The sequence below is a fragment of the Cervus elaphus genome, chromosome 20 (assembly GCF_910594005.1).
Source record: "Cervus elaphus chromosome 20, mCerEla1.1, whole genome shotgun sequence".
Lineage (NCBI taxonomy): Eukaryota > Metazoa > Chordata > Mammalia > Artiodactyla > Cervidae > Cervus > Cervus elaphus.
The window spans coordinates 88,472,366-88,492,041 of NC_057834.1; the positions used below are offsets into that span (position 1 = coordinate 88,472,366).

Below are 19,676 nucleotides of genomic sequence, written 5' to 3' on the forward strand. Positions count from 1 at the left end.
GTGACCCCTGAGTCTGCACTCTTCCCCATGTATTATGCTGATGCCAAGAGAGCAGTGCAACTGCTTTGTGTGGTGGGGACGAGCGGAATGCCAACCAGCTTATAAGCTTTGACTCACTTGTGTAATCAACAGAGCCTTTAATCCAATTATTTGAGAGCCACAATTCCAAGCAGTAGAAATATGTCGGAAGCTGAAAAGACATGATTAATGGTATTCTCTACATTTAGTGAATTTGTAATCTTTAGCTGGCAACTAGTAGCAGAATACAGTGCTGGATAAATTGAAAAACAGGTATTTTGCCCTATGAGACCATCACAGAGTTTTTATTTAAGTAGCTTATTTCCTTTTAAAAATGATACAAGCTAACAGTTATTCTCTTGACTTTACGCAGAACACAGACTGAGGTTAGGAAATCATTCCCAGGTACTGAAACAAATGCTGCTATCTCAGCTGGCTGTGATTTAGAATTCATTTAGTAAACTCATTCATGTGGGATGAAGTCAGGGGCCCTTTGGGCTCTGATTTTTAAAGTGCCCAAGTCAGCAACATGCAAGCAGCACTCTGACTGCTGCAACTAATGAAGAATCCAGTAACAATATTCACATATATGTTATTCTCTTGATTGAGGAACACATGGATATATTCTATCATTCTGCTAAATTGCCAAAAGTACAAAAGGCTTCTAAATTTTTATCTGACAGAACATTATTTAACAATGTACTCCCAGGGTAACCAAATTCCCTTTTATTTGTTTAGTGACTGAGAATTTTGATTTTATGAAAACTTTTTATTTTTTTAATGCTGTTGTTGCTTAGTTGCTAAGTAGTGTCCGACTCTTTGTGACCCCATGTAGCCCGCCAGGATCCTCTGTCCATGTGATTTCCCAGGCAAGAATACTGGAGTGGGTTGCCATTTCCTTCTCCAGGGGCTCCTCCCGACCCAGGGCTCGAACCCACATCTCCTGCATTGGCAGGCACTGGCAGTTGGACTCTACCGCTGAACCGCCAGGGCTGCAACCAGGTCTTCTTGCAGTACACAGAATCTTTTATTTTTGTTGCAGCATGCAGGTTCTTTAGTTGAGGCATATAGGAGCTAGTTCTCAGATCAGGGATCAAACTCGGGGCCCTTGCAGTGGGAATGTGGAGTCTTAGTCACTGGGCCACCAGGGACGTCCTATGAAAACTTTTTAAAGTATTAATTGACTCCAACAAAGTCATGACAAGGACTCTATGAAGCATTTAAAAATTAGCTGAAGGTCACACATTTTAGTGAATCTCAACACTAAACCATAAATCCATCAAGGAAATTCCTGTGAAAGGGAGTTGCAGTCACTGAACTTTAGTCAAGGAATGGAGCCATAGTGCTCTCTAACTTGCAGCTGAAAATGTTTCAGTTTCCTTAAATCCTCTTCTTTCTGTCTCTCTCTCCATCCTCACTCTATAAGCCTGAAATACTCATGCCCTTCCTACCAGACAGCCACAGTCACCTTCGTGCATGCTAAGTCACTTCAGTCATGTCTGACTCTTCGTGACCCCATGGACTGTATGTAGCCTGCCAGGTTCCTCTGCCATAGGGTTCTCCAGGCAAGAATACTGGAGTAGGTTGCCATTTCCTTCTCCAGGGGATCTTCCCCACCCAGCAATCGAACCCAAGTCTCATTACGTTTCCTGCATTGGCAGGCGGAGTCTTTACCACTAGCGCCATCTGGGAAGTAACCTTCAACCCTGACAAAACTACCTCCTTCTTTTCTGTCAGCTAGCTAGGGACCATGATGTGGACTAAGTTGCTCAATATGTAAATGATCGTAATTATACGTGGTAGAATGTGTATTATGAAATTAAAATTTCAAAACAAATGACATGTACAGGTTCAATCTTGTCATAACATTTCATAAACCTCCTCATACAAAAGCTTACAGATTTGTGTATTTTTTTCAATTGGACAAAAGTTTCATACAAATATAATATGAAATCTTTCAAAATTTTCTCCTAGAACCTTTGATGCTTAAGGACCCTGGTAGAGTTCAGAATTATATCCTAATGAGAATATCTCACTTAATTGTTGATTTTTCAAATACATGGCAACAAAGATGGTGGGAATTCCCTGGTAGCCCAGTGGTTAGGACTCAGCACCTTCACTGCCAGGGGCCCAAGTTTGATCTCTGGTTGGGGAACTAACATTATGTAAACTGTGCAGTGTGTGTGGCCAGAAAAGCAAAAACAAAAGACAACAATGGTGGAAGAAATACTGGAATTAGAGCCTGAAAAATTCGATGAGGTCATTTACTAGATGTATGGTCCTGGGAAAGCCAGTTAAATTCTGTGAACTTCCATTTTACATGTAAATTAGGCACAATAATGTTTTTCTCTTCATGAAGTGAAAGTTGCACAGTTGTGTCTAACTCTTTTTGACCCCATGGACTATACAGTCCATGGACTTCTCCAGGCCAGAATAGTGGAGTAGGGAGCCTTTCCCTTCTCCAGGGGATCTTCCCAACCCAGGGACCAAACCCAGGTCTCCTGCATTGTGGGCAGATTCTTTACCAGCTGAGCCATAAGGGAAGCCCAAGATTACTGGAGTGGGTAGCCTATCCCTTCTCCAGCGCTCTTCCCAACCCCGGAATTGAACCTGGGTCTCCTGCATTGCAGGTGGGTTCTTTACCAACTGAGCTCTCAGGGAAGCCCCTTTCTCATTATACGTGCATGCTAAGTTGCTTCAGTCATGTCTGACTCTTTGCAACACTGTGGACTGTAGCCCGCCAGGCTCCTCTGTCCATGTGGATTCCAGGCAAGAACACTGGAGTCTGTTGCCTTGCTCTCCTCCAGGGGAGCTTTCCAACCCAGGGATCCAACCTCATCTCTTACGTCTCCTACACTGGCATGCAGGTTCTTTACCACTAGCAAATAAAACGGACAGTTTCTACCCTCTGAACTTGACTGCTGCATCTGACACTCTGTCACTTCTTTATTCTGAAATCCTTCTCACTTGGCTCATGATACCATTTCTCTCTGTGTTCCTTCATGTCTCTAACCATTCCTTCTCTTTTGAGGGTTTCTTTGCCTCTCTACACTTCTTCAGTGTTGTTTGCCCCCATGTTTCAGTCTTTGCCCTTTTCTTCTCACTCCACACTTTTATTTCAATGAGTTAATACGCGTGGCTGGTTTACCTCTCTAGTTTCATCTTTCTCATACTTCCCTCCCACTCTATCACATGTCCTGAAATACTGGCCCATCTGAGCCTTTACTCAGCTAGCTCCCTCAGCTTGATAGTCTACTCATTCTCTTAGCTAACTCCTACTAATCCCTTAGTTCTGAAACCGTCACTTTTCTCCAGGAAGTCTTCCTTGACTCATGAGACTGGGTTAGGTGCTTCTCTAGTGTGTGTTACAACAGCACTCCCATGCTTACCCTAATTATGGCATTCACCACAATATAAGGGCTTCCCAGGTGGCGCTAGTAGTAAAGAACCTGCCTGCCAATGCAGGAGACATAAGAGATGCCGGTTCAATCCCTGGGTCAGGAAGATTCCCTGGAAGAGGAAATGGCATCCCACTCCAGTGTTCTTGCTGGGACAACTCCATGGACAGAGGAGAGAGGAGGCTACAGTCCATGGAGTTGCAAAGTCAGACATGACTTGAACATTCTGGGCAGTGATAGAGGATGAGATGGTTGGATGGCATCACTGACTCAATGGCTTGAGTTTGAGCAAATTCTGGGAGATGGTGAAGGACAGGGAAGCATGGTGGGCTGCAGTCCATGGGATCATAAAGAGTTGGACATGACTTAGCAATTGAACAAACACAACAATCATAATATGTGGTAATAAAGTACTTTCTTGACCACCTCCTCTACCAGAAAGTGAGGTCTTTGAGAGTACAGACTGTACTTTATATACCATTGTATCCACAGTACTTAGCGTGTGCTGATATATAGAAGACTTATATAATAATTGTTTACTTAATAAGGAAATCCTGCCAACTTCCAGAGGAAGCACTTTACTTGCTGGGATATAATGTGTGACTTTCATTATGGTTAACAATATGTGGGACTACAATATAAATAGAACACACCATTCATTACACCAATATTTATTAAGCATCTCTTATGTGCCAGGCACTCTGCCAGGTGTTGAGAAATGCAGCACTGAATAGACACACACTCTCCCTATTCTCATATTATTAATAGTCTCCTGGCCAAAACTCTGAACAAAGCCTTGGCACAGGATTTTTAATGGTCCAGCCCACTATGCTATCTGTAGACTCAGGTAAGATTCTAACATCAACCATACCTGATACAGAATTGAAGACAGCAGACACCACACCCCAACCTTCCCATTAGATGCCTAAGGTCAGTGACTTCCATTCTCAGTCCACATTTTGCTCTTCTCTTATTTCCACCTGGGCCTTCATCTGTACGTTTGATAAACTTTATGTTCTTTTTCTACAATACAGAGGATTGATTCCTTTCTAGTGCCTAGCTCCATGCCTGCTAATTAATAAACTATAACTTAAAATAAATCCCCAAAGCCATCATGAAGGTTTTCAATATCCATGTAGTAACCATCAAAACTAAGAACTCTAAAAGATTCCATTCTTTGACTCAGTTTTTAATTCCCTTAATAAACTGTCTATACTACATTTTAAAATCTGCCATTGAATATTTACAAAAGATTTTCAAATTAATCTTTTGGAAACATATTCTCAAATTCCAAATATCCATTCAATCTTTGATCGTTTTATCATCTCCCACTTTCATGCTTTCTACATATATTATTAGTTAACATACAGATGAGTTTCACCTACTTGTCTATAAACTTACGTGGAATTTGCTGCTATATTTGTTGCTTTATAGCACAGAGGTCCCAGGCCCTCCTTCAACTTCACATAATAATCCTTACTAGAAATATTCATAAATATTTATTGGTCATGTGGATCATTATCATTATGATTAATAAACTTACAACATGAGAACAGCTATAAAATTCAAAGTATTCACTTTAATAGTTTTCTCTCCTTCAGAATGCTGATAAACCTTTTTGAATCATTAAAACTCTTCAGTTGGTACCAGAATCCAATGTGATAAGGACACAAAGTTACCTCGGTTGCTACAGGAACACTGATTAAACACAGTTTCTTCAAAGTTCTTAACTGGCACATATAATCAGAATAATGAATTTAAGTACACGTTACATATTGTAAAATAAAGTTTCAAAAGCTCCAGAGTGGGACATCCTTGACGGCCTAGTGGTTAAGACTCTGTGCTGCCAATGCAGGAGGCTCAGGCCTCCGGTTCGATCCCTAGTGGGGGAACTAGGATCCCATATGCTGTGCAGTCAAAAAAAAAATTCAGAGTAACTTCCAGCCCCAGTTATTTTGATTTCTAATAATGTAACAGCTTGCCATTCTTTCTACCTCATCAACTTGGCTACTACCTTCTCCACCACTCTGAGCTCTTTAACTGTAGTGTATGACTCCAGCTCTGAGCATGTTAACTGCATAAGACCAGAATTAAAGTTCTTACCAGAGCTTATTAGGCCCTTTTGCAGCTTCCCTTAGCCTCTCTGATTTAATTTGTCTTCTCCCATTCCTTCAACCTCCCACCTTGACAAATATATTCAATGACTGTTTCTACCTCTGAGAGATTTTTTTTCTCCCTGTAGTGCATATAGTACCTTACTTCCCCACCAGGGATGGAACCCCGCCTACTGCAGTGGAAGCTCAGAGTCCTACCCACTGGACTGCAGTGAATTCCCTCCAAGAAAATTCTTAAGCCACTTCCTTACTGGTGAAGTACTTTCCCAAACTAACAATGGTGGTTTTCTGCATTTCACACTAAGAATGGATTTTTTTGCCTTCAGTCTCTGACATCTCAAAATGTGCTTAGACTTTTCTAGATATACCTAGATTTTCTGGTTTCTAAATGCATCTGGCATAAATTAAAATTTTTATATTAAACATATCAGATATATTAGTCTAATCTATCTTCTTTATTTAACTTTTTATTATTTCAGGAATATAGTGAAAGTAACTAATATAATCAAACCCCACATACCCACCACTAAGCTTCAACAAGTATTCGCTTCTTCCATTGTCTTCAACAATACAATCTATTTCATTTACTTTGTCCAATATCTATTTCAGCATAATGCACAATACTTTATAGATGCTCTAAACCCCACTCCAGCTGCACTCGCCACATTCCAGGCACTGTGCCGTGCATCCTCCCAGCACCCCAGAATGACGCCCAGAATCAAACCCTATCATTCTCACCTTTGATGCTTTCTTGGGAAGACTTTAAAGTAACCACTCAAAGAAAACTGGTGAGTTCTCATTTGAGGAAGTCATTAATAAAATGAAGTTACATATATCAACAAAATGTAAGAATTTTTTAAAAGTTATAACAAGTTAGAGGAAAGACCTGGTTTCTCTACATTATGTAAAGGAGAAGAGTGGAAACTAACAACGGAATCCCTACTATGCGCCATATACTAGGTGCTTTGCATGTTATTTCATAAACTTAGACGTGATAAGTATGATAGAGTCAGAAATAATTGGGAAATGAAAAATTAGCTAAAATGAATAAATATGTACTTAATTAATTAATTCAAAAACATCTATTAAACATCTTTCTACAATATACTAGACAGTATAAGGAACTACATATACAAAGATGAATGTAGAATAAAATATTTCTTTTCAGGGAGCTCATAGACCACATGGGATGACAGACAATAAGCAAGAAAATATAAAAGGGCCCAATGTATGGGCCTGCTATTGAGGAGCTCAGAAAGCCTTTGTTTATATAGATTATATCTATAGATATCAATGTATTAATAATTAAAAGAGAATTTTCAAATATATACTTGTCATGGGAAATAATAAACCTATTATACAACAACATACACACATTTTATGAAAAAAAATGTGTTTTCCAAAATAAAAATACTTAGGAGAATGACACTGTTTTACATGTTTGCACATCTCTTTAATATCGGGCTTTAAAAAAGATAGCTATATTCTCATATCTACTTCTGTATTCAAACTATTGTGATACATTGTTTTGACTGAAGTATGGCCTCATATAGGTACGTAGTTATAAAAGAAAGGCCTATGGGTCCTTGGAGGGTTTCAGGGACTCCCAAGGATTCTAAAACCATATTCTGAGATTTGCTGAATTATAGGAAAAATATTCTATCAAATCACACCAGTTTTAATTCAAAAAAGAAAGTAGTTTGACTGGGCACTCCCTGTCTGTATTCTAGAACGCTAAATGAGGATTAGTTTAACAACTTAATTCTTACACTCAGTAACCTAAATACCAAGGGATTTTATATCTGGAATCTCACAGACTTTTCTTAATCTAGCATTGACTTTTCTTGTCTGAGCAGGCAGAGGTCAGGTCTTTAGCCACCTTAAAGCAGCAATAGCAGCACAACAATTAGGCCCCACTGCACTTTTCTAAAGTCTAAGATCTCAGGCAAGCCAGATGAATTGTTATCAAAAATAAGAGAGAACAACGACCTAAGGATAAGGTTGAACATGTGATTCATCAACAAGTTTGGTCATAATAAAGGGGCGATGAATACTAAAGGGATTTAATTCCAGGTGGCACTAGTGGTTAAGAATCTGCCTGCCAATGTAGGAGACAAGAGAGACTCAGGTTCAATCCTGGGTTTGATCCCTGGGTTGGGAAGCTCCCCTGGAAAAGGAAAATGGCAACCCACTGTGGTATTCTTGCCTGAAAAATTCCATGGACAAGAGGAGCCTGGCAGGCTACAGTCCACGGGGTTACAAAGAGTTAGACACGACTGAGTGACCAAGAACAGCACACAGAAGGGATTTAAGAATGCCAATCCAGCATATTACGTGCTGGTGTTAAATGAAGACAATTAAGTATCCATCATAGAGTTCTGAAGGAATATTGCAGCCTGTCTATGATTTATCAAAAATGCATTTTTTCAAACTTGACAGATTAGACCTGTATTTACAACATAGTATTTTTGTGAGGAAAACCTACTATGTACCAGGAATTATGCCTTGGTGATGGTATACAAAATATATGTGACAGCCTTTGAAATCAATTAGCTTTATTAGGAAAAGTAGATGGGACCACAACAATTATAATACAAAGTAGTAAGTGTATATAATAGCAGGATATGTACAGAGCTATAGAAATATGGAAAAGTCATGGAAAAGATCATAGTGGGGTTAAGGAGGAGGTTGGGTTTAAGGCAGATTGCACAGAGATAAATGGTGACATTTGATGTAGACACTGAAGGATGAGAGGATTTCACAAAGTAGAAAGGAGAGAAAGGGCATCTAGGCAAAAGGAGCAATATGAAAAAAAACACCCATGCCTGACAGCCCACTGAAAATGTGGGGAGCCATGAGCTGTCCAGAGAATGTATGGTAAAACGAGAAAAACAGACTGGACACAGAATGGAAAGATTCCCAAATGCCAGACTAAGAAAACGTTTAGGCTTGATCCTACAGTCAATGGGATCCAGCAAGGGATTTTTAAAGCAAACATGTGACTTAATGATACATGTATTCTAGAAAAGAAAAAGAGAGACTGATAGCAGTGCAGAAAATTGGAGTAAAATGGGGGAAGACTACAGGGAGAAGGACAAGTACAGTGATCTTGGCAAGAAAAGACAAGGGCCTGAATTAAGATGGTAGCATTAGGAATGAAATCAGAAAAGATATTTTACAAATAGGATTGACAAGATGAGGTAACCCATTTATTCATTTATTTAAGAAGTATTTATTAAGCTCCAACTATATGCCGGAGATGATCCTAGGCTATGAAGAAATGAAAGTGAACCAAACGTCAAAGTCCTTTCCTCCAGGGAAGGGGGCTCTCTTAGGGGCATTACTGCAAAAATTTTAACCAATTAGATTTGGAGGGCAGAGGTGAGGAGAGGAAGGAAGGAATGAGTTCAAGGTTTTAATTTTGAGTGAATGGATGAACAGGGTTACCATTAAAAGCATGTTTAAGGGGTAAAAAATGAGTTCAGCTTTGAACAGGTTTTACTACCTATCAGAATTATATTAGGGGTCTTGTTATACATGTACTAAGAATTATGAATTTTTAGAGCTTATTCACTAAAGGCCTTAAAGACCAATTAGTCGAAGCCATTCATTCACCGTATGAAAAACCAGGAGGCTCAAAATGATTCAGTGACTAATTCAAGGTTGCAAACTGTTCAGCAGCAGAACAAGGAACTAGACTCCAAGTTTCTTGACTTCTAGTCAACTACTTATTTCACTCTACCATTCTACATTTTTATCTGAAAGTACTTGAAATATATATACATGAATTGTATATATGTATGTGCTTAGTTGCTCAGCCCTGGCTGACTCTTTGTGACCCTATGGACTGTAGCCTGCATTGCAAGCAGATTCTTTACCTCTGAGCCACCGGGAAAGCCTGTATACATAAGCGAATACACTAATGTTGGTATCAACTGGCATAGCAATTAATGAGGTAGACTTCAGGAAGTTTTTGAAAATGACTTAATAGCCTAATAAAATGTGTTTCAAAAATATACTTTGGGGCTGTTATAAAGCAATTTACAGGTTGATTAAGGTATAAACTCAAACTTTGAAATAATATGAAAGTCTCAAAGTAGAATATAATATTAAGTCTAACAGATCATCTTAAAATATGCATGCTGATGTTCCCATTCTAAAACTCCACTGGACCTCTGTTTGACCTCTAAGTGTTCTAAATTTAGTTACTTTATTTGATTTTTATATGTGCAATTAAAATATTTCAAGATAGCAAATAATGCAAGACTTAAAGAAAAGAATTTTAAATCACAGCTATCATTTACAATAACTGTCTCATCGTGTTAAAGTATTATCTCCTTTCTCAAAAGAACAGACTTGACAAGAAAGTGACAGCTTTAAATCTGCATTTCATTAAACTCAAGTAAATTCTTTGTCTCAACTTTTTTTTTTTTTTTTGGTCTCAACTTTTAAGAAGGTTATAGACAGAACACTTACCTAAATACTAGAAGCAAATGTTAAAACCCACCTCTTTATAAAACAAACAACATTGTTTTCAGCTTCATAAAATGTGAGCCTAAATTTTTATCATTTTCTACTTGTACAAGAAATATAAACTTATGTAACCTTATTACATTTAATGAAGGTTGTAAACTTCTACTTTGAAAATTATATTATTAAACATTATAAACCTCATTACAGTTAAAAAATATGAAACTAGATCCTATTTTACTTAAAATAGTGAGTTTTTTCTTGCTACCAATATGTAATTCCTCACTGATAACAATCTTTTTTTTTTTTTTTTGCTTTGGCTGTTTTTCTCATTTTGTTTTTTAGTTTTTAATTTATTCAATTTTTTTAAATTGAAGTACAGTTGATTTACAATGCTGTGCCAGTCTCTGCTCTATAGCATAGTGACTCAGTTATACACATTTACACATTTTTAAATTTTCTTTCCCATTATGATTTATCACAGGATATTCAGTACAGTTCCCTGTGCTATCCATTAGGACCTTGCTGTGTGTCCATTCTAAATGTAATAGTCTGCATCCACCAACTGCAAACCCCCAGTCCTTCCCCCCTCACCCGCCTCTCCCTGGCAACCACAAGCCTGTTTCCATGTCTGTGAATCCGTTTCCGTTTGTAGATAGGTTCATTTGTGCCATATTTTAGATTCCACATATAAGTGATATCATATGACATTTGTCTTTCTCTTTCTGACTTACTTCACTTCGTATGATAATCTCTGGTTGCAGTCATACCAACAATCTTTTCAACCTGCCTCGTCATTCTTCCATATTAATGTATAATACTTTGCACTCGTATGACTGTGTGGAATATTTTTCAAAGAGCATTCACCATACTCTGAGTCCCTGAAGGGAAAAACTGTGCTCTACTCCATTTTTTATCTTTAGTGTCTCACATAGCAACTAGGACACAGTACAAAGTCAGTTCACATTTGAGCTAGTGGATGAATAACTAAGAGATACCAGAAAACTGTCTGATCCAAAATGAGCCCAAATAAAACTTGTGTATGATATCTCTAAAAGGAAAGCTGATGATGAGGATGCATGAATGAATGAATGAACAAACAAACAAAATTGTAGAAAGTAAAATTAAATGGAGTCAGTTTACATTAAGCTAGATATCATGAAAAACCAGAGGTGGGATTCCCAAACAAATGGATGTGGTAATTTCTGGAACAGACTGGAATTCCTCAACCCTCTTCAAGTGGAAGAGGGCCTTTCGATGAGGGGCACCACTGGGAATTGAAAGACCCAGGCCTCTGACGGCAAACAAGCGGGAAGGGCGGAGAAGTAGAAGAATAGAGGTAAACTTCACTTTATGACCAATGTGTAAGGGTTGCTAAAACTCTCCTAAAGACTTCTAAGATGGGGAAGAAGTAGGATTATTTAACAGTTCCTAGGAAAGATTTATTTCCCAGAAGTATCTCCCCTATACTTTCTAAAATCCCATCAGTTAAAATATTTTGTTTTAGTTTTCAATACATGGTTCCTTTCAGCTCAACTGACACCAGCAATTAGTGTCAATGACAGTTAACCTCTCCTTCCCAGCTCCATGATTACATTAAAGAGAAGGGTGCTAATCAAAATATATCTATAGCATTTAAAGTCCAGCTTCCTAATGCCAAGCCCAGCAGACTTTCCATCATATCATGGCTTCAGACTTGCCCTAATACTTAGATCAGGGCCCTGCATATTCAACTGTCTGTGGTCAGGTAATGTAAGTTAATGTTATGCAATATAATTGACAAGTAGTGTATATCAGTGATGACTGGTTATCAAACAATAGGGGATGGTGGAGACTATGTTAACAGGAGAGTGTGCTGTGTGCCCTGTCTCAGGAGGGAGTCACTACTTAGTTTCAGAGTATCCCTGCTATGCAGAAATGTGGACCCAGTTTTGCCAAGACCTTTCAATTTTTCAAGAGAGGCTGAAAATCCATATTTCAATATAAAATGTACAATTTTTAAACATACCTGTGGCTAAAAGTCACTTTTTGGCTCCCAATTTGTAGACCCTGATCTAAATAAACAAGCAGCACTGAGAAAATACAAAGAGACAGGGGTGGGGGCTGTTTTGGCTAGAAAGAGGGAGGCACAGTGAAAAGGAAGAAAATGGCAGGAAAGAGGTCCAGAAAGAAAGGCGAAGTCAAATTTCACCAAACTCAAATGGGTCCAGGCATCAAGAAGTTACAGTTTCTCAAGTAGCGACTTAAGTCATTAAAGCCTAAATGTCCATTCTCTTAATCACATGCCTGAATTTCCAAAGTAGCATCATTTTGATTCATCTTGTTAAGTGTGCTGATAGGGTCATCCCTTCAAAACCAGAGCCAGGGGCCAGGATTGGGCGGGGAGGCTCTTGCCAACCAGCCTTGTAGAGACATTGCCCGCCTCCCCCACTGTCTTGCAGGGTGTAGCAACATCAGACTAGGAATCAGGACAGTAAATCCCAGGGTTTGTGTAAGGGGCTGTATGGTGATAATTCTGTTGGTTTACACTTCTAACAGAAGCCCATATAATCTAAAATCAAACTGCCTGCATCAAGACAAAAAATTTTTTTTCACCAACCTCAAAACTTGACCTAGGGACACCAAACTGTCTTCTAATCAGAGAACAAAAAGGAAGAGATGACAAAGAAAAAAAAAAAAAAAGGAGAGGGAGAAAAAGAACCAACTATTGAACACTTACTAGATGGCAGATACTGCATCAATGCTTTCACATAGGTACTTCTGCTGAGATATAGCATTGTGAGGGAAAAAACTCCTATTTGTGAAGAAAAGAGGGAACTATATCAAAGCACTAACAGTTTATGTGTCAGGTGATGACAGCCCCCTTTTCGGTTTCCCACAATTTTTAATCATAAATATAACATAGTTGTATTAATTTTCTAATAAAAAACCAAATTTGACTGAAAGTTAAATAACTGGATTTCTGAGTAAAAATTCACCCATCCTACCATATAGAAAGTATATTACCATGCAATGTGAAGGATGTGCCCAGTCATATCTGACTCTTTGTGACACTCTGGACCGTAGCCCTCCAGGTTCCTCCATGAATGGGATTTTTCAGGCAAGAATACTAGAGTGGATTGCCATTTCCTCCTCCAGGGGATCTTCCCGACCCAGGGATTGAACCTGCGTCTCCTGTATCTCCTGCATTGCAGGTGGATTCTTTACCTGCTGAGCCATCCGGGAAGACCCATACTATCATAGTCAAGTCAAACCATGCACTGAGTATTTAAATAGATGAAGAAAATATAACAACTCCAAGTGTATATAAATATGTAATCTTGATAAATGATAAAACCAGAAGGAAGAGAACATAAAAGTAACCATACAGGTGATGTAGACCACAGATAGTTTAAATAAGAATAGAAATATGTGAAATTACTAAGAATGGTATAGGTCATTTTCCCTCTTAAAGTCAACTACTAAGATGTTTTGTGTGTCTGGCCAGCATAACATAAAATGCACAGAGTCCTCTTTTCTATAAAAGTATCCAGACGTCTACCCATCTGTTACATACTTTTCTACATTTACTATAATACATTGTTTTCTTTCTTTTAGGCATGTATTTTTATTTAAACAATATTTTTATTTGCTTTTGCATGTGTGTATGGGTGTGTGTGCTCAGTTGTGTCTGACTCTTTGTGACCCCATGGACTGACTATAACCTGCCAGGCTCCTCTGTCCATGAAATTTTCCAGGTAAGAATACTGGAGTGGGTTGACATTTCCTTCTCTAGGGGATCTTCCCCACCTATGGATCGAACCTACATCTCTTGTGTCTCCTGCACTGCAGGAGGATTCTTTACTGTTGAGCCTCCAGTGTGAAAGTGAAAGTTGCTCAGTTGAGTTCAACTCTTTGCAACCCCATGCACTATACAGTCCATGGAATTATCCAGGCCAGAATACTGGAGTGGGTAGCCCATCCCTTCTCCAGGGGATCTTCCAGACCCAGGGATCGAACCCAGGTCTTTCTCATTGCAGGCGGATTGTTTACCAGCTGAGCCAAGGGAAAGGCCCTTATTTTCCTTAATGAGTTTCAAAGATAACAGTAGGGGTTTCTCCCCCTTAAAAGAAATAGTTATCTCATTTCAGGCCACTTGGGTTCTAAGCAATCTAAATTCCCAATTGTGTGTGCATGTGCTCAGTCATGTCCGACTCTTTGCGACCCCATGGACTGTAGCCCACCAGGCTCCTCTGTCCATGAAATTTTCCAGGCAAGAATACTGGAGTGGGTTGCCATTTCCTACTCCAGGAGATCTTCTCCATACAGGGATCAAATCCATCTCTCGCGTCTCTCATGCTACAGGCAGATTCTTTACTGCTGAGCCACCAGGGAAGCTCTTAAATTGCCAATTAATCTCACCCAAATATACATATCCAGTTTTTATTCTGTTCACAAGTGAAACCCTAACCTAAATACCTCAAATGTAATTTCAGGGGAAACATACTGTTCAGAAACCTAGATAATGCATTCCTTTGTTGATGCTAAATATAGTCATCTCAAGATGACATACATTTTGACAATGATCAGTCTTACATATCAAATTTTCAAAAATAGCACAGATTCCATTTTCAGGTGAGCAGGAAAAATTGCTATTCTCTACATTTCAGTTTTAAATGGATTTAAAAGTGTGACTCTTTCATGAAAATGGAATTACATCAATACCGTATTAAGGTAAACTGGATTTTAAAGAATCTTGTGGTTTTTACTTTGGGCTCTTTAAGGGAATCACTGCAGATAAAACATTTTTCTTTAAAATATTAAAGACATTTTTCTTCAAAATATTCCAGTTAAAATACAAAATATTTTTTAAAAAATAGGGGGCTAATAGCTGTGAAAATCTGAATTAGCTACATTAAATAATGCAAGTTCATTTATACTAAGTATGTGTGTGTGCTCAGTCCTGTCAGACTCTTTGGGACTCCATGTAGTCCTGCCAGGCTCCTCACTTCATGGGATTCTTCAGGGAGGAATACTGGAGTGGGTTGCCATGCCCTCCTCCAGGAGATCTTCCCCACCCAGGGATCAAACCGGAGTCTTCTGCTTCTCCAGCCTTGGCTGGTGGGCTCTTTACTACTGAGCCCCTTGGGAAGCCTTATTACTAAATATACCTCCTCAAACAAAAAAAAAAAAGAAAAGAAAATCTTGTCCCTCAATTTAATTAATTATTCACTTTTCCACCCTACTGGACTTCAAAACTGAAAAGAATTTCAGAGACTTATGTGTATTCTGTGTTTTCTGACAGCAGAAATTTAATCTGTAAAAGGATTATCAGGGGGAAAGTAAGGCAATTCTTTCAATGACGGGTGACTAAGATGGTATAAATACTTAAGTTGATTTAATCATGCTACCCAACACATAGTTATGCTGTGACTCCAAGACCCGTGGGCCCACACATGAATTCATTAACAAAATTTAGCTGGTGAATGATGCTTCAGTTGCTTCGCTCATGGAACTGATTTCTTTCTTATTATGGCTTATTTCTTTTCTCTACCTGCCTCCTACCCAAGGACAGACATTTTGTTAGGACATATCCTTATGCTATTTTTATCTTGTTCTCCTTCTGTCCTCTCTCTCTCCCTCCTTCCCCCCACCCCGCTTTCCAACTCTTTGTTCACATTCTGGACCTTAAATAAATATGAAATGAAGACCTTGAAGCCATCAACGAACCTCTGAACTTGGCTATTTTCTTTACAAAAGCCATTAATTATATATATATATATATATATTTAGCATTTGTAGAACGTTTCGCAGTTTACAAACACAGCTGGAATGGCTCGGCTTTTTTAAAGAGCTTATAGTCAAAGGAGGTCTCGAGAGGTGATTCCATCACTCATTCCAAGTTCAGCTCTAGCTGCACAACTCCCAACATCCGACCTCGGACAGAATCGCGAACAACTAGTTTGGAGGGAAGGGGCAGACGACGAGTAGTTAAATCACATCTCACTGCCCAGCCTCCCACTGGGACAGATGGGGAATGATTTCTCTTAAAAACAGCAGGCAGTGCCGGCGGACAAGGAGACAGCGCCGGGGGCACGTGGTGGAGGAGGACGCGGCACTTTACCTGCCGGGCCCACTGGGACCGAGCAAGGGGTCGGGAGCCCGCTCCACTCGCAGAGGATCACTCCCGGAGGATCACTGCCTGCGGGACCCAGAAAGCTCCCGAAACTGCGCACATAGGGTGCAAGCTGAGCTGAAGCTGCGGAGCTGGGCAGGGATGTCGCGGCCAGAATCTGCCCAAGGCCGGTGACCGCGGAGAGACAGCCAGGCCGCCCCGGCCCGCCCCGCGCCGCGCGGAGCCCGCGGATGCGGCTCCGAGGGCCGGTTCGCTCGCGCCGGGGACCAGCACGTCCACACAGCTGGATGGACCCCGGCCAGGAGCCGCGGCGCGCGTCCCCGCAGCCCCCGCCAGTCGCCCAAGGGGAGCCGACGGCTCGATCTCGGCCGCCCCAGTCCCACATCCCCCCGACTCCTCTCACCCTCCTCAAGCCGGAGGCACGCGAAGGTCCGGGGTGCGCGCGGGGAGGTGTGCGCGTCGGGCGCCGGGGTGTAGGCAGGGGTCCGGGTGCTCCAGCCGCCGCTCCAGCCGCTGCGATCTCTCTGGCCGCCGCCGCGCCGCCCGCTCCAACAGCAAGTTTCCATAAAAGTCCTGGTGCGCAGCCTGTTCCCGCATTCCAGGCGGGCCCAGCGCCGGCTGCAGCTGTTCCAAAACACGAGGCCAGTTCCCCCAACCCCCGCCTCCGCCGTATCGCCCGGAGAGGGGTGGAGAGTCGAGAAAGAAGGCGGGCTGGGGGGCGGTGGCTGCCAACTTTCCGCCGGGACCTGCCGGTCGCCCGACTCTGGATCCCCGAGCTGACCCCCTCCCCTCGGGTCCGCCTCCGCGTCCCGGCGCGCTCCGGGGAAAGGAGGCTGCCTCCCCAGTGAGGAACGGGAGCTACTGGAGTGGGATTCGGAAACAGGCTGCAGCTGCCTTCCCTCTAGCCACTAACGGTTTGCGCTAGGGCCTGCTTCTCAGCTGAGCTATCGGTTCTGGGGTCTAAGTAGCCAAACCACCACCTCATCTTCATCCAAAGCGGGCCCCTCGGCCAGCTTTCCTTTTACTGTTGAGAGCAGAGGGCAGCAGACCGGGGACCACTTCGTCTGTCTGTTGCTCTCCTTCTCTTAGTTCTGGTCTTTCACTCTCAACAGAATGGTTGATAGAGAAAAGTGGGCGAAAGCGAGGATGCGAAAGAGGGGTGGACGGGGAGGAGGAGGCATAAAAAGAAATAAGTTTTTTTTTATAATATTCCAGTTTTCCTTAACTGAGGGCAAATCATCTCTGGTCTTTCTAAATCCATATTAAGGCGTCTTGCAAATATTAGCACCAGCTAATTGAATATTAGAACTAAATTGAATATTTTCAATCTGGACCACCAGCCTGTCAGTTAAAGCCATCAGACAGTCCATATTAAACCCTGAAATACTCATTTAATGGGGACATTTTCCTGGTGGGGGAGATCTTCAAGTCTTCACTGCATGCATAAGGTGAATATCAACTTAATGAATGAATGAATAAACAAAATTGAACTAGCATCTACACAAACCAGGGACAACCACCTCCAACTTCTAGCGCTGGAAAGACAGTGGTGCTCAGGTTACATTTTCAGAGATGTTGAAAACGCTTTCTGGTCTTAACTATAACCTTCTTTCTCCACCCCATCCCCATACACTGTTTACTCAGGATGGCAATTCTTTTAAGAGGTATAAGCCATTTATTCTTAAATTACAGAAAAGTTCTAGATTGGTAATAAAAAACAGCTATTTAAACTTGTTCTCTTGCTCCCTTCAATACCATCACCCTTACCTTCTTCAATTCATGGAATCTTCTGTGGTCACTCTAGTTGCCGGGCCTTTGCACAAGCTGTTCCCCCTGTATGAAATTCTTTCCCTAGCCTCTTAACCAACCTAAATTCAACACATGCTTTTGCTATCTGCTTATATGTTGCTTTCTCAGAGCAGTCTTCCTTTTACCCCAATCTGTATCAGTCCCTGGGCTCTCAGTGTAGCTCACCGATAAAGAATCCACCCCCAATGTGGGAGAAACAGGCTTGATCCCTGGGTCAGGAAGATCCCCTGAAGTAGGAAATGACAACCCACTCCAGTATTCTTGCCTGGAAAGTTCCATGGAGAGGAGTCTGGGCTGCAGTCCATGGGATCACAAAGAGTTGGACACAACAGCATGCATGCACGTATCAGTCCCATCACAAATTCTTATTCCACTCTTCCTCCCTACACTTACCAATTTATAATTACACATTTATATTTATGACTTAGAGAAGTGAGTAGAAACTCTCCTAAAAGATCTACTCAGCAGATTCATCAGACACAACAAAGCTCTTCATTCTACAAACTTTGCTAGCTACCCACAGCATGCAACGCTGTGTCTTCTCCCCTCGATTTATCATTCATTCACTCAACAAATATTTAGTTCTACTTAGGATACACCAGTCACAAAACAAAAAGCCCTGCCATCATATGACATACATTCTAGTGGAACAGGACAGACAATAAACAGATAAACAGCTTAGTAATAAGCAATAGAGATAAAGCAGAGCAGAAAAGTAGGAAATGCTGGCAATGGAATGGCTGGATATTATCCCTTTGGATAAGAGTTTAGAGAAAGCCTCATATGAGACAAGCCTATGAGCCATGTAAATATCTGGAGATCTCTGGGAGAAGATTGGTCCAGGAGGAAGTGCAAAGGCCCCATGAAGGATGCTATCTAACATATTCTAGAAAGAACAAGAAGGTCATGTGGGCGAAGCTAAGTAGCTCAGTTCAGTTCAGTCACTCAGTCATGTCCGACTCTTTGCAACCCCATGGACCGCAGCAGGTCAGGCCTCCCTGTCCATCACCAACTCTTGGAGTCCACCCAAACTCATGTCCATTGAGTCAGTAATACCATCCAACCATCTTATCCTCTGTCGTCCCCTTCTCCTCCTGCCCTCAATCTTTCCCAGCATCAGGGTCATTTCAAATGAGTCAGCTCTTCACATCAGGTGGCCAAAGTATTGCAGTTTCAGCTTCAAAATCAGTCTTTCCAATGAACACCCAGGACTGATCTCCTTTAGGATGGACTGGTTGGATCTCCTTGCAGTCCAAGGGACTGTCAAGAGTCTTCTCCAACACCACAGTTCCAAAGCATCAATTCTTCAGCACTCAGCTTTCTTTATAGTCCAAATCTCACATCCATACATGACCACTGGAAAAACCATGACCTTGACTAGACAGACCTTTGTTGGCAAAGTAATGTCTCTGCTTTTTAATATGTTATCTAGGTTGGTCATAACTTTCCTTCCAAGGAGTAAGCATCTTTTAATTTCATGTCTGCAATCACCATCTGCAGTGATTTTGGAGCCCAAAAAAATAAAGTCAGCCACTGTTTCCACTCTTTCCCCATCTGTTTGCCATGACGTGAGGGGACTGGATGCCATGATCTTAGTTTTCTGAATGTTGAGCTTTAAGCCAACTTTTTCACTCTCCTCTTTCACTTCCATCAAGAGGCTCTTTAGTTCTTCTTCACTTTCTGCCGTAAGAGTGGTGTCATCTGCGTCTGACATTATTGATATTTCTCCCGGCAATCTTGATTCCAGCTTGT

The 19,676-nt window shown here is 41.1% G+C and overlaps 1 protein-coding gene across 8 annotated transcripts in view; it reads right to left on the reverse strand.

The window, feature by feature from the left end:
• Window positions 1-16,670, reverse strand: part of NEXN (nexilin F-actin binding protein) — a 52,916-nt gene extending 36,246 nt beyond the window's left edge. For 2 of the 8 annotated variants that reach the window (XM_043878788.1, XM_043878781.1), the window contains exon 1: window positions 16,519-16,669. The gene's annotated coding sequence lies outside the window, so the exon portion shown is untranslated. Of the gene's footprint in view, window positions 1-12,719; window positions 12,795-16,518 lie in introns of all 8 variants that reach the window. The other 6 variants (XM_043878786.1, XM_043878785.1, XM_043878783.1 and 3 more) reach the window with 5 other exon arrangements.
• Window positions 16,671-19,676: the final 3,006 nt, after the last annotated feature.